Genomic DNA, 27,917 nt, shown 5'->3' on the forward strand with positions numbered 1-27,917 from the left:
CAATCCAGCCTGATATAGCTGTTTCCTGAGAGGCTCTGACATTACCCGACTAATACAGAAGTAGAGGCATACAGTTATCCATAGGACTGAGTGCAGGGTCCCCAATGAAGAAGCTAGAGAAAGGACCCAAGGAGCTAAAGGGTTTGCAGCCCTTTAGGTGAACAATATGAACTAACTAGTACCCTCAGAGTTCCCAAGGACTAAACCACCAACCAAAGAGTACACATGGAGGGACCAATGTCTCCAGCAGCATATGTATAGTAGAGGATAGCCAAGTAGGTTATCAATGGGAGGAGAGGCCCTTAGCCCTGTGAAGGTTCTATGCCCCAGTGTAGGGGAATACCAGGGCCAGTAAGCAGAAGAGGATGGGGTAGTGAGCAGGGGGAGGGGGAGGGAACAGGGGTTTGTTCTTGTTGTTCTTTTGTTTGTTTGTTTGTTTGGTTGGTTGGGTTTTTTTTTTTTTTTTGGAGGGGAAACTGGGAAAGGAGATATTGTATGATATGTAAATAAAGAAAATATCTAATAAAAAGAAAAAGAAAAAAAGAGGAAGGAAATGCTCTCTTGAGCATCTTAAGATTTTGCAACATCCTTAGCTAGTATGGCTATAACACTTACCAAGTTTAGACAACCTTGACTGTCTCTGTTATAGCCATGAAGGAGAAGAGTATCTATGAATATTTTCTAAATATATTATTAACAGTTTGGTTTTGATATAGAAATTGTGTTATTAAAAAAAAAGTCAAGTGTTACCCTGAGAATTACATGGAATAGGTAGCAACATTTTCCTTGAAATGACTTGCTCAGTTGGCAGATACTGGACAATACTATCAAGAAAGCTCTTCAAATTGTTACTTAAAATTCTTATCCCAGAAGAGGATGCTGAGGGCAATGGCTTTGCAGACTATTCTCAGAGAAAATCCTCCCTAGACAATAGCTGATCTCATCAATGGTTCCTCCAGTTAGCAGTAGCCCCAGGAGGCTCTTACAAGCTGTCTGAGACAGCTGGCCCTTAGACTCTGGAGTCTCATGTTGTTCAGAGAATTGTTCCTCCATGACTGGAAAGTAGGAAGTCTCTCAGGCCTTCATTAACAGTCAATACCTGAAGCCTTCTGTAGGAAACCACAGGGAGCATCACAGTGCTGTATCCAGAATCAGTATTCCAGATTTCTCAAAGTTGTTTAGATTCTTTGAAGCCACTAGACACTATAATACCTCCGAGTGTATGCAGCACAGATCATTGTCTCTGTTATCTTCCTTCACGTCTACAGACGTTATTCAACCCAGAGAAAGATTTTTCCCATGTTACCCCAGCATTTTCTCAAACTGTATAAGTATTTAAGACACCAATAATCCTCAAACTTTACCTTCTCATAAGGCACAGTGACTTATAGACAAAACAAAGTATAAAAATATCCCTGGATAATATCTTTAAGTGTTTGAAGATGAACACTCAAGAACTCTTTGCAGCCTAAAGTCCTTGCTAAGACAAAACTAACCTTCACTACTTGGGAGAAGTTGAGCACACAGAGCAAAAAGCTCTAGCAAGATTCCAATGACTTATAGTGTCACTTTGCATTAAAAGCCATATTATAGAGCAGGAGTCTAGAGAGATGGATCAGTGGGTAAAATCACTTGCTGTATAAGAGTCAAGGTCTGAGTTCAAATCCCCAACATTCATGTAAAATGTCTGGCATGGATGAATCTATCACCCCAGTATTGAGGGAAGGATATGGGTAGATACCCCAGCCTAAGTATCTTAAACAGTGGGCATCTGGTTAAGTGGGAAATTCAGACTCAACACAATAAAAAGATTACAATAGAGGAAAATCTCTGATGTTTTATTCTGGTCTTGGCAGAATGTGGTTATACAATGTACTCTCTCTCTCTCTCTCTCTCTCTCTCTCTCTCTCACACACACACACACACACACACACACACACACACACACGTGTTCATGTCCTACTCAACAAACAGTATTGTAACTAGGACAAGAGAAAACTTCTAATTATTGTAATTGTTTGCACACAAAAGACACAGAGGAAACAACTCCAGCACTTAGCTGAAATTGGTCTAAATCCCTTTTGAAAGTAGAAGTACAATAAAATTTGAAATAAGTTAAATCTATCCACTTTAGAAAAGTTTGGCGGCCCCTCAAATTATGAAACAGGCTCTTATAATCTGAATCCCATTCTTAAGCTCATATTCAAAAGAAATGAAATATGTCTGGTCAAAAGCTGGCACATACACATAACAGCGTAATCCATAATAGCAAAGGATGGAAATAGTCGAATTCCTACCAATAATAGAGTGGAGAAAAGTGAATATGGCTCAATCTTTAAGGGGTTATTGTACAGTCACATATGAAGAAAATTCTACAACCTACAATGTAGAACTACATGCTACAATGTGGATGATCCTTGATAAAATCTTATAATGACTGAAAGAAAGAAGTCACAAAATTATATTTATGATATTGTACATATTGTAAATAAATTATATAAATATATATTGCATAAATAGTTGTACTTATGCAAAATGTACTGAGCTTACAAACACAGAAAATTAATTAGTGATTGCTAACGATGAATAGGTGACAAGTGACTGCTAATTGGTCTGAGATTGCTTTCCAGGACTATAAAAATATCCCCAAAATTTATTGTGATGATGGTTGCAACACACCATCACTATATTTAAAATTTCAAATTATACGGCAACTTAAAAATGTCTTCAAATGCATCAAGATTATCACAACAAATTTCAGGTGCCCATGGGGAAGCCAAGAGAGAACATGTCTTGAGAATTTCAAAATATATTGAAGTTTGTACTATGAATTTGAAGTATCAACTTAGCTATCATCAAATTTCAGTGAACCATCTTTAAAGTGCATTCAAAGGCATTTGCTTATCACATATTGTTGAGAGTGGATTTGCAGTTCTCTTTTTTAACAAGTCTGAACCTCACTTAAGATGATTTTATAGACAGCTGTCAAATGGGTCCAGATGATTAGATTCACAATTTGTCATTAGAAGAATATTGTGTTAAATGAGTCCAAATTAATCATTTCTATAAAAAATTTACTTCAAACCACCAAGTCTGGATGTATTTTTAAAGACAGGGCCTCTTTATCCCAGGCTAGACTCAAACTCACTGTTCTGCTCAATAATCACTTTCAACTTCTGATCTTCCTACTTCCACCTCTGCAGTGTTGGGATTACAGTATGCACCCCCATATTTTTGTTTTCAGTGTTTGAGATCAGCCTTCCAGCAACTGATCTTAAATATGAGCCCTTGAAACATGTTGAAGTACTCAATTTTTTCTACTTAGATAATAGCTTGATTTTCAATGTTTCGACTGAAAACTACATCGTTTTGAAAGCATATATTTTGTTTTCGAAACATATTCAAATAATGGTATTTTGTTCCCCTTTGGGCAATGTGGTAAAACCTAAGGTAAACAAAAAGCAAATAACTTAATTTAGTTCTCTTAATCTCTGAAGACATCAATCCAATGAATATAAATAAGATATTGACCATCCATTAAAGAAAAATTCAGTTTAACAAATTGTCTTCCAAATATAAAATTCTTAAGACTATAACTAGTTAAAAGTTGTCTTATTTTTGATTTTCTGTTTACTTGTTTGTTTGCTTGCTTAGTTGGTTAGTTGATGGGTCAGTTAGTTGGTTGACTTTGGAGACATAGTCTTTTTATGCAGCCCAGGGGCTGGCATTGTGCTCTGGATCCTCCTCCGGCTTCATTTTGTCAAGAACTAGGATGACAAGCATGCATGACCAGGGTCTTTCTAGCCTTTAGCCCTAAAATAGAAATCTCAAATGCATGTGGCTCAATAGAAGTATGAAATCATTATTTCCAGTATAACACAAAATAATGGGCAAAATAATAGAGTAGAAATCAAATTGACCTCTTTAATTTCTGAGGGTTTCCCAATCAGCATAATTCTTTGTGTTTGAATAGTATATCTCAATTAAGCAGACAAACACATTGCAAACTAAGTATCCTATTTTGCTGCATCTTCTGTTGGTGTGATGCCTGTTAATTCACTCTCATCTCATAAGTTTATTTCAGTAAGATACCCCTTATCCTCTACAAGAGGTGTGACTTGAGATCAAAACCAGTCGGTTTCAGCATCCATTGCAATGCATTTACGCAGGAGATCAAACACACACAAGTTCTCCATATTCTTTTATGTAAAGGAAACAGACTGGCTTGTCTCCTTCAGGAAACAGATGAGAGATTTAAAATTTGAAAAAGGAAAAGGAAAATTGCACATAGGGACAAGAATAAAATGGCTTCGAAAAAGAACCAAAATGGGGAAAGTTAGACTGTCATTCAAGTCCTCTTGCTAAATAGGAGATCAAACCCTGAGTTTCTCCATTTGGCTTCATCCTGTTCCCTTTTATGTCTTTCAGAGAACACAGAAAGCAATTAAACCCAGGGCTTCTATAGCCACAAAGGTTCTGGATGGCCTGGCACTCAGAGCATCAGAAAGAAATGACTTCAGCACAGTGGGTAGATTTTTTTTTCAGGTATCACTTAGCCTGGAAGCTGTTCTTTCCCTGCCAAAAAGCCAGGTCTATCTGTGAGACTCCTTACTGCCAGGCACAGACAAGGGGACACAAAGCCAGGAGAAATTTCAAAGAGAAAGAAAAGCCCTATCTGGTAACTGGCGATGGGGATGGCATTCTCTAAGCCTGCTCTGAAAAAGAATAAACCTTTAGTAATAAATTAGGACTCTGGGGAATTAGAACTATAGAGTGCAGTTGAGAAAGATTTTATAATAATGAACAGCAGGGTGCTGCAACAGAGAAAGAATCAAAACAGTCTCTGTCAGGATAAATGTTCTAATAGAGAAATATAGGGCACAGAAAAAGTAAGCAACATAGAATTTGGGGCCAGACTCACCTGCCATGTTCTCAGACTCAGCAAAGCCTCTGTCTGCCAGGCATAGCTACAGTGAGATTATCCAGCTTTTAAGAATATATAAGCATAACCAGGATGGGCTAACAATGAGAAGAATTCGTCAGTTTCCTCAGTGAGCACAACCTCTGAGAGGTATATATATTCATATATACCTCATTTAAGAAAGATAAATGCTCTAAAAAATTGATTCAGCACATTTTCCAGGAACACAAAGATAATAAGAAATGGTAACTCGGATGTTTATTTTGGTTTAGAGAAACCTAAATATAAGTGCGTATGTGTGAGAAGAGGCAAATTTTCTGAAGTACAACTTGCAGCAAATGTGTGTATCAGTAAACTAAACTGTGCTCACACCTTCCCCTTGGTACTGACTGTCTTGCATCACTCCTTCTATACTGTGTGTACAATTTCAAAACCACAGTGATATCGCTTTAGAGGCCATCCCTCTGTAAGTATCTGTTTAACAGACAATGTTTCCTTAAGAAATGCACTCCAGTGTGCCCAGTCCTGTATAGCATCCATGTCCCTAGAAGAGAGACCCAAAATGAGTCTCTGTAGAGATCTTGATACCTTTGCTCTATAAATGAACATGGCCCAGGTCAAACCATATACAACTTCTCCCAAGTCATACTCTCAAGACATGAGATATTTCAGGCAGTTTGTGTTTGCTCTTGTAGTTAAGTTACCTACTAGCATTAAGGTCTTAAAGCTGAAGTTATAAACTGTTGCTATAAAAGTAATAATGGCCACATGAAATTTGCTATATATCTGATATAAATTGGGGTTTGTAATCACTAACTTCTTGTTATTTTTTTTATTATTTTATTCTGTGTGTACAGGTGTTTTGCCTGCATGCATGTCCTTGTACCTCTCACATGCACAGTGACATGGGAGCAGAAGAAGGCACAGGAGTTACAGAAACTTGTTAGCTTCTATGTGGATGCTGGGAAGAGAACCAAGGTCTTCTTAATGAGCACCCAGTGCTCTATTTCATTATCTCCCAGTCCAATACTAACTTCTTTCTAACAACAAAGAATGGAACTCAGATTTACCTTAGATAAGAAGGATCTGGCTCTAGCAGTAGTTTCTATGAATCCAAAGTACCTGTGCTCAAAATAACAGGAAATAACAAAAACATAATTCCTACCTATTTCTTTTTTTTTTTAATTTAAACTGTAACAACATTATATTGCTTCAGCTAAACAGTGCTTTGGGTTATAGCTTAATTTTTCTATGTGTTCCTAGCTCTGAATAAAAAAAAAATAAGTAGACTCAGAGGATTTTAGCTACTGGCAGTTATTTCTTTGTGTATGTTCTTGTTCTGTACCCTGCAAGGAATCATAAAATGGTTCTTCTGGTCTAAGTCTTGCTTGTGCTCCAGCACTTTGGAAGTCTTGACCACACTGTTCTAATGTGCTGAATGAAAAGGGTTCAGTGAATATTTGTCATATGTGAGCTGAGACAAAAATGAAATATACAGGCAGTAGTGGTCATGGTGAGTAAAAAGGAAATTTTGTAAGCCAAACATGTCATATCAAGAAATGGTACTAGATTTTAATATTTGAAAAGTCATGGTTTCCCCTAAGGTATAGCAAATTTCATTTGTTGTGTATCTAAAACATAACAGTGGTACCAAACCAGACACTGTCACGTACTTGTTAACTATATGAGGCTTAATTACAATAAGAAGCTGAAATTTTCTAGCCAACTGTTTTTCTTATAAAAAATGCTTCATTTCAAGCTTTTAATATCAATTCATCATTTCTCAGCACTAGTCACCAGTGCTGTCCCAAGTGCCACATACATACTTTATCATGTAATCCTTAAGACTCCTTAAATCAATCCTTATCTCTATGCTATCGGTAAAAAAAAAAAAAAAAACTAACTCATGAGAAAGCTAAACATTTTGCGAACATCAACCAGATGATTTTAGAGAACTGAGCATGAGAGCCCCAGTCTAGCCCCAGAATCTAAGCTCTTCCCTCAGTGTTTTCACATCTTCTCTGACCTTCAAGTCTCAGAAGAAAGTAGACTGTCTTAACTCACCTTCTCTTCAAAAAAGTTCTTTTCTTTCACAAAATATACAAAAACAAAGGAAGAGACAACAATTTGCTGCCATGAAAGATATCCCAAGACAAGCCCAATTGTTTTAAGGTATCACTTTGTCTCAGTCTTGTCCACTAAAGGCAGACAGACAGTAATGTCTGGAGCTCTGTGCCTCTCTTCCCAGCCTTGCACGAGCCCAGATTTATGACTGCAACATCGGGTTTCTAGAACAGAAGCAACTGTGTTTCCTCTCCCTCTAGGAACATTCGGATGCCAAGAAGCATTCTGATTACAACAGTATAGACCTACCAGTAGAGATGAGGGATGCTTTCAATTTCCTGCCACGCATAAGATACCTCCCCCAAATAAAATAGCTGGTGTAACATGTCAACAGCAACATTCTTGAGGACCTCTAACTTCCAATGTCCATCTCCATGAGTACTGATAACTGCAGCACTGTCTGGATTGGCTTGTGGCTTCACTGGACTAAATACAATGCATAAGGCTAGTGAAATATAGCTTTAGAAGTGCTTGTTTGCCCAGCCATCTCAAATGCCTTAAAGTAGGTGACATAGCTTTGAGGTCTGAATCTTTGAAAAGTCCATGGGATTTGCTTTTAATTCAGCTACATTTGTATGACATTATTTCCAAATATCTAAGAAAGAAGAATTCTTTGACAAGGTGACATTTTCAAATTAAAACGAAAACAATTTGCATTTATTTCCTGTCATAAAGAGACATAGAGATTTGGCACCCATCAAAGACTGTTGCTTTCAATCATCAATGTCTAAGACAATTTTTTTTTTAATTATAAGAATACATTTGTTTCACACTGTGATTTTGGAATACATATTGTAATGGTAAGTATGAATACAAACCATGTCCATCAACTTTAAAAAGGTTACAAAGAAGATTTTTGCCTTCATAGAAAGAAAAGGGAATTTTTCTGTAGAATGTAGCTTGTAGAAATGCCCTTGACAACAAGGCAATTTTAGGATTTTCTCGTTCTTTGTACTATTTAGAAGTACAAAGAAGTCAGGAATGGGCATAAATCAAAACAATTTCTTTTTAACACTATGGTTCATACACAAAATGTTGCCACTAAAGCACCAGCAGTGATGGGTGGCCTCATCATTCTTGCTACCCAGTCTACCCATTAGCTAATATGTCACCAACTCACATTTTTGTGAAAAAGCCTGAGCCCTCTAGGACTGGAGTTTCAAATAAAGAAAACTGACACTCACAGGAAGAGACATATTAAACTGCGTTTTTAGTTTTATGCTTTAACCAATGATGTCAACTAACATCACTCAAAAGACTTCTATGGATTCAGGGACCAGCATCTAACTTGGTTATAAAAGAGAAAAGAGCCAATGCTAGAATGTTTCATTTACTGAAAGGAAATGACGCGGCTCAAAAGTACTGGGCAACATTATCACAAGACCGTTCTCTGTAGTTTGAATATTAAAAGAGAATGCAAGAAAATGTGTACAAACTAACTAAGTTAAATATAGAGAAGAGTTGTCTTCTAAAAATGCATACCTCTTGTGTTGCAGTGTGACTTCACAGAGGTAAAAATATACAGTGAAAAAAGAATTTCACAATCGTATCCTTAAGGGAGGAATGAAAATCACTACCCTGTATAAACTGAGAAGCTCAGATCACTTCAAACTTGTCTATGTGGTTCATATGCAGATCTGCTAGACCTTTTGTTTTTGCATTGATTTTAGTTTCCTGTTCCCTAAGTTTGTTTCCAGGCTTGCTCACAGTCACAGATAGATGTGTTTTCTGTACCAACCGGTCTGATTCTCATAAATAAAAGGCTGAAACAATCTAGTACTTACTGATGGTTGTCACACGTGGTGGCCCTGACTCAGAGAAAGGCCACCAGCTGGTATTAGCAAGCATCTCACTTTCCAGAAACTTTACTTGTTTGAATTCTCTGTGACAGGATAAACGTGTATCCCAAAACCAAGGTACTTTAGCTTCTACTAAAAAAAATTCAGCTCTAGTATTGCATTCACTGTGTGACATTGTGGGATGCATTCGTACTAGCATAGAATGAAAACAGGAAGAATATTATCATTTGAAACAATTTATGGTTTGAGATTTTCTCAGAAAATCCAAATTTTTCTCACCTTTTCTCTTTAAAGGCATCATGATAATTCCTATCTGACTCTGGTGTCAGTCCCCTCAGAACAGGGACATGTACTTTCGGATATTTCTGCCATCTGCTCCAACATGGGGAAGCCCTGGATTTTGTCTTCTAAGAAGATTCTGGTATCTTAGCCCCAGTCTGTTCTAGATGAGTGCCCTTACACCCCATTGCTACATTTATCCCCCTGAGTTTTTATCTTCAAAGAGAATCAGTTCTAAATGTTTTTTCTGGACACCTTTTCAGAACATATCATGGTATTTTATCCAGCCTCTAGTGAAGTGCCTACCCACTCTATTACTGAGCAGAGACTTCTCTGTTAAAGTAATTGTGATCTGAGTTGGTTCTCATCTCTTAATAGAAAACTAAGCATTTGGCAGAGAGCACAGGGAATTACCTTCTGCAGAAAAATATAAAAATTACACTAAAGGAAAAATAAAATAACTCACAATGATAAATAGAATGGATGAGCTATTTCTAGACAATACAGTAAGAGAAAGTGTGTTTATTAATTAAGAAAAATGGACATCTTTCAATTTTCTTTGTAGTGCTAGTGATCAAAATTCAAAGCCTTGAACATCCTAGATAAGAACTATGTTAATAAATCAATTCTCCAGCAAAGATCAATCATCTTGAATATTTCTAATTGCCCTTTTCCAAAGGTCAAGCAAGTCCAAGTTTTGAAAAAAATTATTACATTTATTTTATGTCTGTGTGTGTTGTGGGGAGAGTATATGTGCCATGGCAAATACTTTCCTGGGAAAACTGAGGTGTTTCTGGGGTCATCCAAGAAAAGCTTTAGGGTCTGGCAACTTCATGTCTGTCTTCATCCGATCAACCTAGAACCAAGCTTGCCAGAGGACAAGCCCCACTTCTCACAGAGATCTGCCCACAGGATGCCAATTTGGGGAGAGTTCTTTCCAGAGGGGATAAACAGAACTCACCACTCTATATACCATTACCTCTTTCATGTTTAAATACAAGCTGACAAGTAAGAATTACAAAATATGCAGAAAAGCAGAAGGTTAGGAGTAAAGTACAATAAACTGATAGCAAATGGATAAAGTAGATGGATGTCTAAGATTAGAGAACTGTTCTAAGTGATGGCAGCATGAGCTGGAAAGATTAAAACCACTGGAAAATGGACACAGTCACACATTAAGTAGAACTATTTTCAAAAGACAGTAGATGGGTTAAAAACAAGAGTTAATACAAGATTGTACAACATCATATTAATTAAGTCATAGGGAAAGCCTTTTAGAACATTACCACAGGACACTCATTCACCCAGTCTTTGTTCACCAAGAGTCCTTATCCAAAGCAAATGAAAACTGTCTGTGCTTATTAGAAAGATCCAGGAGGTGAAAAGAAAAACTGAGACAAATTACTCCTGAGAGAAGCTTATTAGAAGAGTTACAGCATCATGGCTGGTAGTTAGGGAGTAAAAACCTTCTGGTCCCAGAAGGAACTTCAATTAGAAGAGGCAGTGATCACAGAAAGCATAATGAGAGTGTTAAAGGGGGTGACAGACCCTTCAAGACCCAGCATATTAAGGAAGTTAGTTACAGAGTACACTTACCCCTACAGGCACCGTGATGGGGTCTTGAAGAGAGGCCCCTTCAGGTCTATACGAAAACAGATCTTCTGATTCTTAACATCTTTGAACAGGAAGGGAGCTCTACACCACATGACATAGCCAGGTATTTACTTCATGTCAAGAGTCACAAGACAGAAAGGCACCAGATAAAAGGGAACTTTTAATTTAAAATTGTCTTGAGCTTGCTCCAAACAACAAAGGGCGAGAGACACTTCAAGGCCCATAGCACAGTACACTTTTTTTTTTTAAAATTCAACTTTCCATTTAGGAAAAGAGAGGCCACCTAATAGGGGTGGCCTGATTCCTTGGAGAGGCAGCTAGAGGCTATGTGATCTTAATCTAGCATCTGTATGTTAAGGATACGAAGTACTTTGTATATGTGAGCGTGATGTCCATTAGAAGGTATAGTCCCAATCAACCACTGGATCTAAGGGAAGAGGGATTTATCTTTCTTTAACTTTTTGCTTACTAAATTTATTTATTGCCTATGGGTGTATGTGCACATGCTACTATACACATGTGAGGGTCAGAAGACAACTTGCAGGAGTCAGTTCTGTCCTTCCACACTGTGGGTCCCGGGATCAAATTTAGGTCATGAGGCTTAGCAGCCACTGTCACCACCTACTGAGCCATCTTGTCAATTTCTATAATTCTTGATGAATACATTTTCAAAGAATAGTGGCCAGACCCCGATAAAGACACTCCTGAGTCCGAAGACTGGTGAGTAGTGATTTAAAAGATGTGAATCTCAAAGCAGCAAAGAATTAGTGCATAATGACCCATTTTCTACAAGAACTCTAAGCAAAGGTGATGAGATACTTGAAAGTCAACAAGAAACCTGCCTGGAGTTTAACCAAAGACAGCCAATGCCAAATGCCAAAGACAGCATTTTAACAGGTAGTCATTTTTTGGTTGGCAAAATGTTCGTATTTAATGTGTCTCCACCTATCCCATTACACTCCTTAGGCAAGCCTAAGGATTTAAAGCCTTCTTGATCATGAGGAAATCAATGAAAGGAAATAATTGGCCCCTACAGCAAAAGAAAAATTCACAGAAACAATGGAGCAAAAATGACAACACTTTTTAAGTGTCGTAAGTAATTTTTGAGGTGTCATTAAATTATTATGTCCTTACAAAGAGACTTCAAAAAAAACAGTGCTATTAGTCTGCTCCTAAAATAATGACAATAGTAAATTCATGGAGGAGGAGAAGCTTCTCAGAATAAAGAAAAACTGGAGAAAGAAGATGATAGAAAATGTGAGTCTATTAGTTTCTGGACCCTTCAAATCCCCCAAAGCTGTAAACAGAAAGTGCTGAGAAGCTGCAGAAAAATGCAATTCTATTACTAAGGAAAATTTGAGCTGCACAAACTTTTAGTTTATGTCCTTGGCTTTACACACTATTGTTTGGTTTTTTTTTTAATGCAACTCAGTTTTCTGTGCTAAGCCAGGGAATAACGCAGTAAGAATAGACTCCAGGGACATTTGGTTTATTTTTTGAGAGGTAAAAAGCCACAGAGAAGAACTTGAGCTCTGTGATAAATATTAACATATTATTAAATAAACATGTAAATTTTTATCACACTTCACCTGTTATTTGACCTCAAAAATATTGGCTACAAGGTGGCTCTGTCCAATAGCAGTCAAATAACTAAAACTAGATTTATTAAATCACTTTTAATTAAAATGTTTTGATTACATTTTGCTATTTCTTTCAGTGGCAATATCATTTCCTTTTTAATATTCTTTCTCTTTTTAATTTTCTATCTTTTGTTACTTCAACTGAGAAGTGTAATAAAAAAGTAAATTACAATAGGCAAAACATAATCAAGAATTTTTAATATAAAATCCAGTTGCATCATTGATCTAGGAAATCTAAATATTTTCTCAATATTGTGCAGGTAGAGGCCAGTAGTTATTATGAGAATACTGTAATCATTGGCAATCTCCACAGCAACAACTTGACAAATAAAAATGACAAAATTGACAACTACCAAAACAAAAAATAAACAAAAACAAATATACAAACAAACACAGCACCGTTTCTTTGTATTGAGTTGGGCTGAAGTGTCCAAGAAAGTAGGAGTGCAGTCAGTCAGTAGAATGGTTTTGCATGAGGAGGGAAGGTCATCCAGGTACTGGCTAAAGTCTTTAGATACTCTAGTGATAGATGTGAATGGTAGAAAAGGGACAGGGAGAAGGTAGGAAGAAGAGACCTGACAGATATCCAAAGTTTGTAAAAGTAACCCAAGCAGGAAAGGAAAGGACGGTGGCAGGGTTCTGATCCACTCTGGTGATTCTGGAAACTGCCACTGGAGAACTGGCTTCAGACTCTAGGTCAATTATCCCATGCTCTTATCCCATGCCATCCCTGGGCAGGTGCTGGGCTGTACGAAGTGCAGAGGCACCGCGCAAGGTGGGAAAGCGCAGTCTGAGGTGCAGGACAGCCTGAGCTGGCTCCGGGGTCACCAGGCCTGTAAAGAGGCTGGGGCTGTGGAGTTCCCAGGCTCTTGGACACCCAGGCACACTGCTGGAAGTTTCAAAGGGTCTGAGAATGGAGTCTAGGCCTACAGGCTGGATCTAGCCCAGTGGGGTTGGGAAGCAAAGAGGGAAGCTCTGGTTGGTCCCATGTTGATTGTCCTTGGCTTGTCAGGAGGGAAGCTTGGGCTTGGTGGAGGTCACGGCTGGGAATGCAGAGAGGCCTTCTGTGGGAGATTAGACAGCGGCTCTGTAAGCAAAGGCCTTCTCCGTGGCTCAACACTGGAGGATCCAGATGAAAAGAGACAGTCTGTGCTTCCAAATCATTTATTGCTATGGTGGAAAATGGATGTGTAAAACCATACCTCACTTCTCAGGGCGGATGGGCTTGAGATTAATTATCTTTTGCAAGGAGGAATGTCTGGGAAGGAAAGCTTGTTGGCTGAGTGCTCCAGGCCTCTGGGTACCTCATTAGAATGGAGATCTCTCTCTTGAGCCTACATGACCACAGGTCACATCTTTTTTCCTATTGTTCTGAGATGTTAGGGATGCTTCATCTACATGTGTGGTGGGGGTTGCGGGGCATTGCTCTTATGTGACCATAGATGGCCACAAATCTATGGGGGGCTATGGCTAGTGACAGGTGCTCACTGCCAGGGAGCAGGCAAAGCTCGTTCCATCCCTTCAGAGTCTCCAAGGCTTCTAGCCTCAGCTCAATCAGGAACCAGACTACATTTCAACGTCCACTTCCTCACAGGAAGGCAGAAATGACTGGGAAGTTAAAGTCTAGGAAAAGGTCTACATTTAGGGTAAACTACTTACCACCAAAACGACACTAAGACACCTGTGTTTTATAAACTGTTAAAGTTGCTATTTCACATAAGATCATTGAGATTATGAAAATATTTAGAAAACTACAAAGTCTTATCAGTAACTTACTACCAGCACAATTCGCTGTTCCTCTTCTGAAGCCAGTTTTAATTGGCAATTATTATATACATTTATGAGAAAAGATATAGTGATAGATGGTTACAACACAAGAAAATTAAATCAATATAATTAACATTTTTATCACTTTGCATCCTTACTGAATTTTTATAGTAAAAGTTAAGTCTACCATTGTAGCAAGTTTGAAATGTGTAATACATTATTGCTAACTATAGTCACTGCCTCTGCAGTGTGTCTCTAAATGTTATTCTTCTCCTTCACTGACATGCCATGATCTTTGAACATCTCACAGCGCCCAGCACAGCCCCAGTGTCGGAGAACCATCTTTCTCCTCTCTGTAACCATGCATTTGACTTTTGCAGACTTTCCACATATGAGTAAAAGCTTGCAGTGCTAGCCTTTATGTGTACAGCTTATAGGATAATATCCTTCACATTCATTCTCATTGTTGCAAGTGCCCAAATTCCTTTCATTTTAAAGATCAAATTACACATGTATATGTATATATACATACATGCATATAAGCATGTGAAAATATTGTATATATGCTATAACATATATAACATGTTATATGTATATGTGTGCATATATATGTATATATGTGTGTGTATGTATAGCACATATATAACATATATAATTACATATATAGAGAGAGATTATATATTCATACATACATATAATACATACACACACACACACACATGGATATGGCATATAGGGAGTTGTGAGCCACCCAGCTAAGGTGCTGAAAACTGAACCTGGAACTTCTGAGAAAACACAATATGATTTTAAATGCTGAGTTATCTTTTCAGGCACCCAAAAACTACACGTTTAATTTCTCTATTTTGTCTAAGCAATGTGCTTTTCCCAGTCGTCTATATAAACATCTATAAAGAAAGGCTTTTTATTTGTGTATGTCTGTTGAAGTCTGAAAACATTTTCTTTCAGGAATCAATGAGTTCACTGTTCATTGTAATGAAATATGATGAAAACATTAACTAGTACAGATGTAAAAAGATACAAAATCTGTCTTAAGGCCCTTCCTATCGTTTGCTGTGTCTTGGCCACACATCGCATAATTCAACAAGAAATAATTCCTTCTTGAATTCTTGAACTTTGTCTCCATAGAAGCAATGATCTAACCATTCAATGTCATCAGTTTCTATCATGTTCCCTAACAATATTCAACTGCATAAAATATATACAAATATCATAAATAAGTTTGAGGATAAACACCTCACCCCTGGGAGACAAATGACCCTGCTAGGGCAGAAAGAAGCACAGATAATCCACTGTTTTTTGAACATTCAATGTGCTTTGGTCATAAATTAGATGTTTCCTAGAAAATGGAGAGTTCGGATTATGATGAGTCAATCCAAGTGTGGTACATTTGCAGAACAGTGAGCGGTTCTATCTGATAACACATCAGCATCTTAGAAATGACCACCTGCCCTTCTAGCTGGGTTATAAACTTAATAGGTGTGGAATCCGTGGGAAATTAGTGCTTGGTGCCCGCTTCACAAATGAAAGAAACACCAGGCGATTTTCAATAAAATGTACTTTTAAAGTACATCATCAGCAAACCAGTGAAGTAGTGAGTCTACATAACTGCAGAACTGCAAATCCGCATTCAAAATCATCTTACATCTCTGTTTTTCAACTATAAATGATGTTATGCTTAAATATGTTTTAAGATGTATGTAATAATATGCTTGGGCTGTAGCTAAAATGAATTAGGTGCAGGTTTGTAAATGATCTGGAAACCTTTCAGGACCAAAGCAGAGAGACTCAGCAGAGCAGTTTTAATGAGGAAATCATATATTTATTTTCAAGTTAGCAATAATACACTAAAGTAAAAGACCATTGGGAGAAAGCAGCAGGTAAGCTGGGGATTGGAGTGCTGAGGGGCATGAGAGAACTCTCACAGAACATCTATACAACTGGTCTTCTCCATTCTCGAGAATACAGCAGGACCTTATTTGTTCCTTTGAGATGTCTTATTATAGAACATAAGCTAGTCAACTCTCAGCCCTGACTCCTGAGCCTCCTGAGTGTGTGAGTGTGGGCACATGTTAAAATGCCCAGGGACTGGGGACTTTCTAATGAGGAATGCTAGAAGCTGCCAGCACTCAGCTGCTGTGAGCTAACAGCTAAGAAACTTGAGCAAACAAGTCTTGGTTTAAACAGGAGGCAGCTGCTGTCTTCGGGATGTAAAAACACAGGTGCTAAAAAAAAACCCACAACAGTTTCAGAATGAATTTTCTTCACTCAAGTTGAGATGGTGGTGTCAGGACCTTCAAAGGGAAGGAATGATGGAAGGAATTAGATGTTTCCCTACAAATTTTCAAGCAGTGTCCACAATTTTTTTCAATCTTATGTTTTGTCGTTCAATGTTTTTTTAGGTAATGTTTTTTTGTCACTGACTCATTTTAACAGCTTTACTGAAGCCTAATGGATATATCGGAAAGCAGTAAATGTTTAATATATGCAATTTGAGTAGTTTGGGCAGACAACATATCCAAATGTGATACCATCACCATAAACAAGTCATTAAAAGTATTCATCACTTCCAAAATTTTTCTTATGTCTTTTTATATATCACTGGGTCTTGTTGTTGTTGTTGTTGTTGTTGTTGTTTTGTTTTGTTTTGTTCTGCTGGAGACTTTGTGGTACAAATGCTTGAAATGAGTACAAAGTACCATATTGTTAACTGCGCACAGTATACTGTATAGCAGATTATCATCACAACTGTTTCATCTCACAGGACTGACACTGTATGCCCATTTGTAAGTCAGCTATTTGTAACTCTCTAATAAATAGAGAACAAAGAATTGTTAAAGCTCAGGTATTCAGAGATTTTAGTCTGTGACCAACTATTCCATTGCTGAGGCTGAAATAAGTAAGGCAGAACATCAAGTCTTAAAGAGTGTGTGGCAGGGGGTGAACACATAACCCAAATAGAATGTTCTTTACCTGGCATACATAAATCCCTGAGTTCTATTCCCAGTACCACACAAACAGGTGGTATTCCCAATACCCCAAAATATCACAGTGGTACATGCCTGTGGTCCAGCTCTGAGGAGAATGAGGACATGGGAAGATCATAAGTTTGAGGTGATACCCTATCTAAAATAATAATAAGAGGAAAAAGAGGAGGAGGAGGAGAAAGAGGAGGAAGAGGAGGAGAAGGAGGAGGAGGAAGAGGAGGAGGAGGAAGAGGAGGAGGAGGAGGAGGAGGGGGAGAAAAATCTTTTTTATTTTTCCAAGATAGGGTTTCCCTGTGTAGCCCTGTCTGTCTTGGAACTCACTCTGTAGATCAGGCTGAATGGACATGCGGGTTTTCTCTATATTATCAGCGCTGTTATCTATCAGGGAAAATTGTCCCAATTCCAGACAAAATTACGAGAAAAAATTCCTACTGATAAAGACATGTCAAGATGGAAACAACCAAGAATCAGCACACAAGCTGTTAGCATCAGGGCCTCCAAAGCCCAGACAACACATGGGTGGGCCTCACAGACCTGTTGCCAGGGCAACAGCCACCATATTCCCAGAATCCATTCGGCTCACCTCCCACCTTTACCTGCAGCCACTACTTCAGAACCCATATATCATATATAAATGCCGGGGACACTCTGCCCTCACTCACTCTCTCTCCTTTCTCTCTCTCCCCGCTACTGGCCCCTCTCTCCCTCTCGATTAAACCCCTTACATGTGGAATTGTTTGGGTCTAGTGTGTGGTGTGTTCTGATGTAAGCCGCCGTTCTAACACATCACAAGTCGTTCAGAGACTTGTTCTATTTCTTGATTTCTTGGAAATTTCTTAATATAATTGGAATTATCTTCCTACACATATGTCCAACTACAGTCACCCAGGTTAAAGAAAAACGCTTAAAAAAAAAAAAGCCAAACAGAAATTGTAACCAAATAAGAAAACCTGAGAATACAAGCCCCTAGAATTAGGCTAGTTTAATATAAAGCATACTGTCAGCATCACTATCAAAAGAATAAACAATACTTTAAAACAAGCTCTTGCCAAGGTGGTTTAGAGACCTCCTTTAATTGATGCAGAGAGACACAGCACAAAAAAAAAAAAAAAAAAAAAAAAAAAAAAAAAAGGTGAGAACAAGCAATAGTCTCAAGTAATCTCAACTACACTTGGAAACGTAGACAGTGTAGATACAGTGGATCACTGCAGCACGGGAACACGCATTCTACCCTAAAGCAGGTACCAGGTGCTTCTTCAAGTTTATTGGATAAGTTAACACCTCCCTTAGCGGACACTCTTTGATTCTAATGCTGTTTGTTGAATGGAAATTAATTGTAGGTATCCCTTCTTGGAAACACAGCCCTTCCAATAAAACCACACCATGCCACTCCTTTAAACACAGCCATGACCCTCCCCATACACAATGCGCATGCACGCGCACACCTGTAACTACGTCATCAAATTTAGTCCTTCATAATAGCTTCCACTGCCATGGCATCTTCTTCGTCTCTCTACTCACATACCCTCAGTTTATCCACGTTCCTCTTAAACTGCAACACTTCGATTAAAAGTAATCAGCAAAGTGTTGCCTGACATGAAGAGTAGACAATGGCTCTCCCATTCTCTAAGCCACAATTCTAGTAATTTATACAAAGTTGCCCTAGCCTCTATGACAACTACATCAGACAGGCGATTTATCTGAAATGTATTTTCAACTGAGCTCTCAGTTCCTCCTTGCAGGCTTGGTGCCATACCTGCTCCACCCTCATGGATTTGAGATTACAAATGTTAAGTTCCTACTTTCACCCCAGATAAAAGTAGTGTGATTAGGCAGAACTTCCGAGATTGACAACTTTTTTAATGGATCCTCAGTAGGATGGCTCACCTTCCAAGCTCCATGCATATCACTGTCTTTCGAAATTAGAGATAGTATAAATATGTATTAATTTAAAGGCATACAAAATGAGCAAGGGCGTAGCGATCCTTATGTGAATAGGGTGTTTTTCTCTCTGAAGACAATACTTCACTTACAGAAACTCTACGGACATAGACATTTGATTATAAATCAACCTAAGAGCAATCTGGCTTATATTTATATGTATACTCCTCAGGTGTACAAAAGGTAATTCTGATCTGCAAAGTGCCCTGATGAAGCCCAGATACTAAGTGTACCTTTTTTTTTCTTGATCTATTAGTGTAGGTGTTGTGTCAAGAAATAATGAGGCAATTGCATCAATTGATATTCATGAATCTGAAAATAATTGCCATTTTCTCTCCAGGGGAGAGTGGATTACAATTAGCAAGATACTGAATACCTGAAAAGAAAATAGAGAGGTGATACTTGAAATGGAATAAAGGAGCAAATGGTAGCAATAAAAGTAACTTCATCTACTATTTGATGCCATACCAATTAGCCCCATCTACCTAAACACTTCAGATGAAGGCACAGAATCTTATGTGTTGTGCTTTGAGTGTAGACTATCCCCACAAACGCATGTGTTTAAAAACTTGCTCCCAGGCTGATAGTGCAGTCTTGAGAGGTTATGGAATGTTTCAGAGGTGGTGGGACATAGCTAGGGGAAGTGGGTCACTGTGGGGGAGGATCTAATGTTCGTAGTTCACCCCTAGTTCCAGCCCAATCTCCCTGCATCCTGACTGTTCACACAAAGGAAACAGCCACCTCACATTTCCCCCTGCCCATTTCTGGTCCTCATGCCTTCCGCTCAATGACACACTCTAAAAGCATGAGCCAAATCCTTCCTTCATTAAGTTGTTTCTGTTGGCTATACTGTCATAGAAACAAAACTAGCACTATATAACGCATGACAGATATTCTGTTCATAAGTCCTAAATATATCTGAATTTTATGAGAATATTAAGTTTTTCCATAGCTCATTAATTTGTATAAATTATGAAGACAATTTAAAGAAGTGTTGCGATAAAAATTTTTCTAATTTCACCATTATTTGTTATTCATTCAAATATTTTATCTCTTAATACAAAGGAGGAAAGAATTCAAATGAATCTTTTGAAAACTTTAATCAAGTAACAAAATACCTTTTTAGAAACAGAGCGACTCTCGTGTAGTAAAAATAATAAAGCCTTCAGCTGGAGAGTTTATCTTTCCCTTCCTCAAACCTAAGACAATAAAAATGAAATAATAAAGAAACAAACTTTTAATGGCCTATAGATAATCACACCCCTGCTAAGATACTAGTTTAGTATCCTGCCGTTTAAACAGCTGCCATTTGTCAGATAATTGCTTGTGTTATTTCCCATCCTTGCATTAAAGCAGGATGCTAGGTTTGCACTTTCAGCCTACTTTGTTTTGTAAGCTAAGGTAATGCGTACGAATCGTTGAAATAACTTATCAAATTACCCTTGCTGCTTGGAAGGCAGAAAAGGAGTCCAAAGAAAGCTCAATATTATGACAAAGAAATCTGATGCATTATAAAGTAACTTTGCATTTTACCTCTAGAAAAAGAGTAAGTTAGCATCTGGAAAGTACAGTGGGATAATTATCTCCATTGTCCAGAATTTCGTAATCGTTGTCAGTTTTCAGAATCAAATCAAATCAATCTACTCCAATAATTCCCATTGTTTGTTTCTTAAACAGTCATTTGGTATAGATTCAGCCCAGTAGAACTTCTCTTAAAGGTCTGTTCTGTAAATTCAAAGAGAGGATATGTACATCATCTAAATTTTCAAGTTAGATATGAAAATATGATGCCATGATCCACTTCACCATTTATATTGAATCTTGGAACAGCTGTATTTCTCTATTGCTTCCTCTCAGCATGATTCCCAGCCCATCCTATGTCAAGGAGTGACTTCAAAAAAGAAACAAATAAGGGAGATTTTCTCCAAGACTAGTGTACTAGTGTTAGTATCATAACAGTAAGGCAAAGAGACTGAACTCAATTCTGCCCAGATCAATGGCAGGAGATCAGCTGAGTGCCAGGATGAGTTAGGAGGGAGCTGGTGAGAGCAGCTGGTCAATGTCATTAGGCATCTGTACTTCTGAATAGAAGTTAGGCTCCTCACCTTCTCCTATCGTCTAGAAAATGGGATGCCATGTTTCTTCATTTCAAAGAGATCCCATCCAAGCCCATGACAAAGGCGTTGACAGAAAAACTAAAAAGAAACATTTTTTAAATGTGCATTTCTGTAGAAAAGAGAGTACTTAATCATAAATGTTCTAAAATAGATGCTGTATGCAAATAAAATATTTTGTTACTTGATTAAAGTTTTTAGAAGATTAATTTGAGCTCTTTTATCATTTCAACTGAGATGAGAAAATATTTGAATGATAAACATATAATAGTGAAATTTAAAAAACCTTTCTATTGACATTCTTATCAAAATTATCTTCAAAAGTTATACAAGTTGTTGAGTAATTGGAACAGTTTAACTTACTTGTAACACTGGGAAATATTTGGCACCTAAGAATAGAGCATTCTTCACACAATTAAATGTTCAAGGCTGACCTACTCAAAAAAATAAATCCCTAAACCAGGGAATAATGAACAATCAGGCCATAAGATAAGTAGAAGGCTGCCTCTACTCTTATTCACTTAACTCTATACACAAGATACCTATGCAATCACAGTTAAAATAATTTCTGATAGATATAAGAAATTTTATTATTATTTTATAAATGCATAGCAGTATCTGAAGGAATGGCAAGATGTGATGGAGTATATATATCGTTTCTCTCCTTCCTGTTAAGTGACATTCTCCCCAGGCAGGAAAAAAAAATAAAAAAGACTAATAAAACTTCTATTTCCCTGGCAATCCCTGCAATATCATAGAATTCATACCAAAAACAACAGGCTAACATCTGGCATTTCAGCAGGACACAGGCATTGCCACTGGAGCCTGCTACCTGATGAGCTGATCTTGCTCCAAAGACACCGTGATCCATAACGCCACCAAGCATACATCAGAGAAAGGCACATTAAGAAAGATAATACTCGGGAGATTTCTTCTCAGTCTTGCCCCTTTAGCTCCCTCATGCATTAGGATTATCTCTAATCGGACTATTTCAACTTGTATATTATTTACCTGATTTCTAGCTAAGCAACTTAAGTTTACTGCACCTGCAGCCCTCTTCTCTCTGGCTTGCCTCCCATTTTACCACTGACCAACAACTTCCTAGGAGTAGTACAAGTAGCCACTAGTGAGCCCACCAGGCTTTCGTGGTTGCTGTGCAACTCAGGATCACACACCGAGCCTTAAATAAACTCTGTGGGATACTAAATAAAAACCAAACTAGTAAATAGAAGAGATTTACATAAGAAAGGAGCTAGGAGAGGTGGGAGAGAAATGGGAAAGGAGGGGAGGGTGGGTGAAGAATCAAAATATATAGTGTGCATGCTTGAAACTGTGAAAAGAACAGAAGTTACCAATAAATGCATACAGGGAATGTCATAATTAACCAGGCAATCTCAAATACTTCGTGGAAATGAGGCCCCAGAAAGCAAAATGAGCTCCAGAAGTTTGATTATGTTTCAGAACTCTCACCATCCTGTGGTATGTATGTATATATAGGCATACATGCAAGCATGTTTGTTCGTATGTATGACTATATAAACTTTTTACTCCAACGAAATAAAAAAATAAGGAAAGAAAATCATGTTCCAGGCTGGATAAACTCTTGTATCTGTTATCTGTGTCCCTGTGGATGTAACCAGCCTGGTAGTTACGCTAGATCCCCTTATGTGTAGTTTCCTATATTTCAAAGGTAAAAAAGCTCAACCTACTGTTCATCAAGAAACTCCCAAACACGAGCTCCTTTTCATAGCAGAGATTGACATTAATGAGAGGAATCAACCACAACATTCACTACTTTGCCATATCACTTCTAAGTTACCTGAACTTTTAAAGGTGGATAATGTTGAATATGTTCATTACTTCTTATCCTGGAAATCCATTTATCTTGATAAACCCATATAAGTAAATAAATAAATAAATAAATCCAGACTGCACATGTTATCCTATGAGTCTGAGACTTAATACCACGCAGATACATTACTGAAGGACTTGATAAGGGAAATGTAAATTTGAACAAGGGGTCTTTAAAACTTGAACATTGGCAAGTATGTCCTCTTCTGTGCAACCCGTGGCTCACGCAGGAACATATATTCCTGAACAGCAAACACCCACCCACAAATGTGACCAGTATTTGATGTTCTCACATAAAATGAAATATCATGTTTCCTTTCACTTCACTGTCAAGAGCTATCAACAGGAAAATGCAGGGTAAAATTTAGCCTTTCTTTTATCCCAGTATATTTATGTTGTTTTTACGTTTATCATCTTTATATAGGCATTTAGAGAAAATATATCCTAGCTAAGTAAAAGGTGTAAATTATTTATATGGAACTTAATGAGGTATATGAAATAGTCACAAGTGAGCAAAATAATGATAGCAACTCAGAAGTCACTCGGAGCAGTGTCTTGGTCAAAACCACAGAAAGCTGCTCAGCAAACACCAAGAAAAGAGATTTACCATCTAGTGGCCTCCCTTCCTTCCTCCGCACCCATTTCCCAGGGGCCACTTGCTAAAACCCACGGAAGCTTCTATGCCAAGGTCAGTTTCAAACAGAACATTCAATGCTTTGACAGGATGACTCACAAGCTGTCCGAATCCTTTCATTCCTTCGTATCTGAATCCTTTAATTCAATTTATTTTTTAACCTAAAATGCTGAACTATGTTTCTTTCTTCATTTTTTAAATTTAGTTTTACTTTTAGGGGTTAAGAAAATATAGAGAAATTGAAAACCCCAAGCAACATAAAAAGAAATGTGAAATTGAAAAAAAAAAAAGAAGAAGAAGAAGAAGAAGACAAAAGGGAACCCTGGGCCTTTTAACAATGGAAACTTTTGATTGAGCGGGTTAATTGGCTGGCCTGTGATGCTAAGGTGCTGCAGTTCATAGGGGCTACTTCACTCTGAAAAGAACAGAATTTGGCTCCTTGATACTTTCTTTCTGCCTTCCCCATGCATTTTGATGTAATTTTTCAACAATAAATGTTGTTTGTGTTGTAAGGAAAATAACAACCATAGTACAACTGCAAGAGGAACCAATATTGCTATATTTTCTTCTTTCTTTGTAAGGCAAATAGTTACTTCTTTAAATAACTAAAGGATCAAATAGATTGCAATATAAGTTAGTAGAAAAACACTGTACACTGGCTTTTTTTTTTCATTATGGTGGTGTATTTGATTAAGGAATTCATCTTCTTGTGACACTCATTTGCTCTGTTGTGTTTGAGTCAACAAATTCTAAGCAAATTCTATGCAGCATTCATAAATTGGGACACTTTATAGGGATTATTTTATTTCTTAGAACACTACGTGATATCATCTCTGAAGCATGATTGATCACAATTGTGGGACAGAGAAATTTCACTACTGTGTATAAATCCACAGCAAACGAGATCTGCAAGTGAAAGTATGACCAGTGGCCCTCACACATTCTTAAAAGCTTCATTCATAGAAAACAAGTGATAATGTTATCCCAAGTCTCCATCAACCAATGAATCCACAAAGTAAATGGACAGATCCACAATGGGCTGAAATTTAGCTTTCAGAAAGAAGGAATTCTGAGATTTGCACATCACAGTAAGTGAAATAAACAGACCCAGAAAGACAAATACTGCATAGTAGCAGAGAATATAAGGGTAATTGCCCGGATTGTGGGTTGGAGTAACTATAGACATGCAAACAAAATGATGCAAAATTTCAGTTGCACAGTAATAATAATTACAGTGTATACATGTTACAGCAACAAAATATCAGCTAATAAAAGTAGATTACCTTCTTGAATATCCCTGGGAGCAATTTTAAATACTCTTACTAGATAAAAAGGCAATAAATGAGGCAATACATGTTTCTAAACTGTACAAATAATTCAAAATATTATATAGCATATCATTATATATAACTTCATTTAAATCAATAATCCATTTATCAACATCACTAAAGACATATCTACTACACATTTCACCATCTCGTGCAAGGATATGCCAAAATAATAAAACTCAACATATAAATTTAGATATAACTATTTTGCATATAATTAGTACATACTCCAGTGTACTTTTTAAGACAGTTACAATAAGCTGGTTGCAGTAATGTAGAAAACTGTAGAAAAACTACAGGATTTTTACTGAGGCAGATAAAGACCTAATATTCTGCTTAAGATATACAATAAGGCCTGGCAGTGGTGGCGCACGCCTTTAATCCCAGCACTTGGGAGGCAAAGGCAGGCAGATTTCTGAGTTCGAGGCCAGCCTGGTCTACAGAGTGAGTTCCAGGACAGCCAGGGCTACACAGAGAAACCCTGTCTCAAAACAAACAAACAAAGAAACAAACAAACAAATAAGACATACGTTCAATAAGTAATCCAGACTGATTCAAGATTACAAAGCTTCTGATCTTAACTATAAATTTAAATGATTTGGGGGAATTGATACTAATAAGTATGTGTTTTAAATCCCAATTTACATGTGTTTATATTATAACATAATACACATGTTCATATGTCTAAAACATTAACAGCTTTATTAATACCTATATTAACTCAAATTTTAATCAAAACTTTTAGAAATACAAATTGTTCTGCAGGGTGAAGCTTCAAGGTACCTTCCAGAAGTCTGCCCACACTACATACAATTTTGTTATTAAAGATTAGTTCTTTGGGATGAGTATGCTTCCTTTTAAGCATACAAATAGCTTTAGAAACTGTAAAACATTATTCAATCATTCAACAAACATTTCTGTATATTTAACACTCAATAAGTACTACACTAAGAACTTTGAATACTCTAACCCTCCCCCCCCGAAAAACTGTTTAGCTTTCTAATAGAGAAAAATAATAAAACTATAGGAAATGATAAGGAAATAAATCCTGTAAATTTTTACATTATGGGTATTTTGAGAAGTGTGAAGCAGAGCATGGAGAATTTGGAGGAAAAGAATGAGATGGGAGGCAAATCGGAGGTGTCAACATTTGTCAAGAATGTCCCATTGAAAAGATTTGAAAAGGGAGTTACCTAACTGGAGATTAGGGAAGAGGACAGTGAGCAGTGACTCAAGACTAGGGAACCAAGCAGAACAGAGAACTTGAAGATAGAGAGAATCTACAACAAAAACATGGAGATCTTGCTGGAAAGTGTGAGTGTGGAGAGAGGCTCAGAATAATGAGATAGTATGGGGAAAGGGCGTCAATATCCAGAAGACAATGGTCATGTAGTACATGGTGAGACTACAAACTTGTAATCAGGAATAGAGGGAGGAGATAAAGAACACTTTTAAACAGTATCTCACATATCCTAGGCTTCCCTTAATAGTTGCTGTACAGTCAAAGATGAACTAGATCATCTGAACTTCATGACTCTACCTCCCTAGAGCTGGGATTACAAGAGTGTGCCCATGATTGCTTTATGCATGTTGAATATCAAACCCAGGGTTTTATGTCAATAAGAAAAAAAATACCTACTAAGATACATGTTCAGCACCACACAATATTTCCTAACTTCTAAGTTCAGAATAGTCATCTATGAAAGAAAGTTGAAGCAAAAGGGCTAATTAGGATATGTATCCGCTGTTAAAATGGTCCAGGCAAAAAGACTAAAACTGTAAGAATTTGATATTATAAGACCCTATTACTGAAGACACTTTGATCACAGGACCTGGTAATGCTAAGCTAGTCCTGACGAGAAAGTTTCTTCCCCACTGGCTAGCATTCGTAATGCCTGAAGGCACTTTGAAGACTTCCTGGTAGAGAAAAGTCATCCAGAGTCTCACCCAGCTGTACATCCTGCAAGCTGTAATGACTACTGTCCTAATTATTTATTGCCATGCAACAGTGGCATGAATGTATAGGGGTAACCAATAGGTTTATAATTTAAATTATTACAGAAAAGGAAATCTATGTCTAGTACTATAGATCTGGCCAACACTCTGTAGCCCATAAGGCCCTAGGGGAAAAACTAGTACTATTATTTTAGTAAAGGAACTTAAAAACTGAACTGCCATCTAAATACTTATCCTATACCGATAAATCAATGCATCTCTTATTCTTTATCAGAAAAGTATCTTTATGTGGTGGATTGTGGTCAATCCAGACTCTTAACTAACCAAAGTGTGCAGAATAAGTTAGTATAGAGTACTCAGCTTTAAATGACCTATCGACCATCTGATTCATATCCACCTTAATCCCCCACTGAGTCTTATGGAATATAATGGACAAGGGACCAGAAATAGTCTAAGAACTCAGACTCATGTAGGAGGGCTGCTACAAAATAGTGCCTTTGTATATGACGAGACTATTGCCCTCATATAACCACAGAAACTGTGGCTGCCTGAACTAAATTAAGCCAGACAACGTTGTAACATGCTTAAGGCCAGGGCCCATGAGAGTCCACTCCTGAGATGTTTAGGCAGGTTCTGGATGCTGAGGGAAGGAAAGTCAATTTGTTTGATATTTGTTTGTTTATTTTGTTTTCTTTGTTATCTGCTGTGTTTCCCATACTCAAATGGATGCCCATTTACCCATACAAATATAGGCAGTAGTGATTGTACTCAGTGTGGTTTTAAAAATAAAAATAAATTAAAAAGAGAAACAAAAGACATGAAGTTGAGAGAAAGGAGTTCCTGGAGGAGTTCGAGAGGAGAGTGGGAAATTGATATGATCTAAATATATTGTTCAAAATTACTCAAGAAAATATAATAAAATACCTCAGCAGTTAAGAGCACTG

Source organism: Mastomys coucha, unplaced genomic scaffold, assembly GCF_008632895.1.
Source record: "Mastomys coucha isolate ucsf_1 unplaced genomic scaffold, UCSF_Mcou_1 pScaffold22, whole genome shotgun sequence".
In the NCBI taxonomy this organism is placed as follows: domain Eukaryota; kingdom Metazoa; phylum Chordata; class Mammalia; order Rodentia; family Muridae; genus Mastomys; species Mastomys coucha.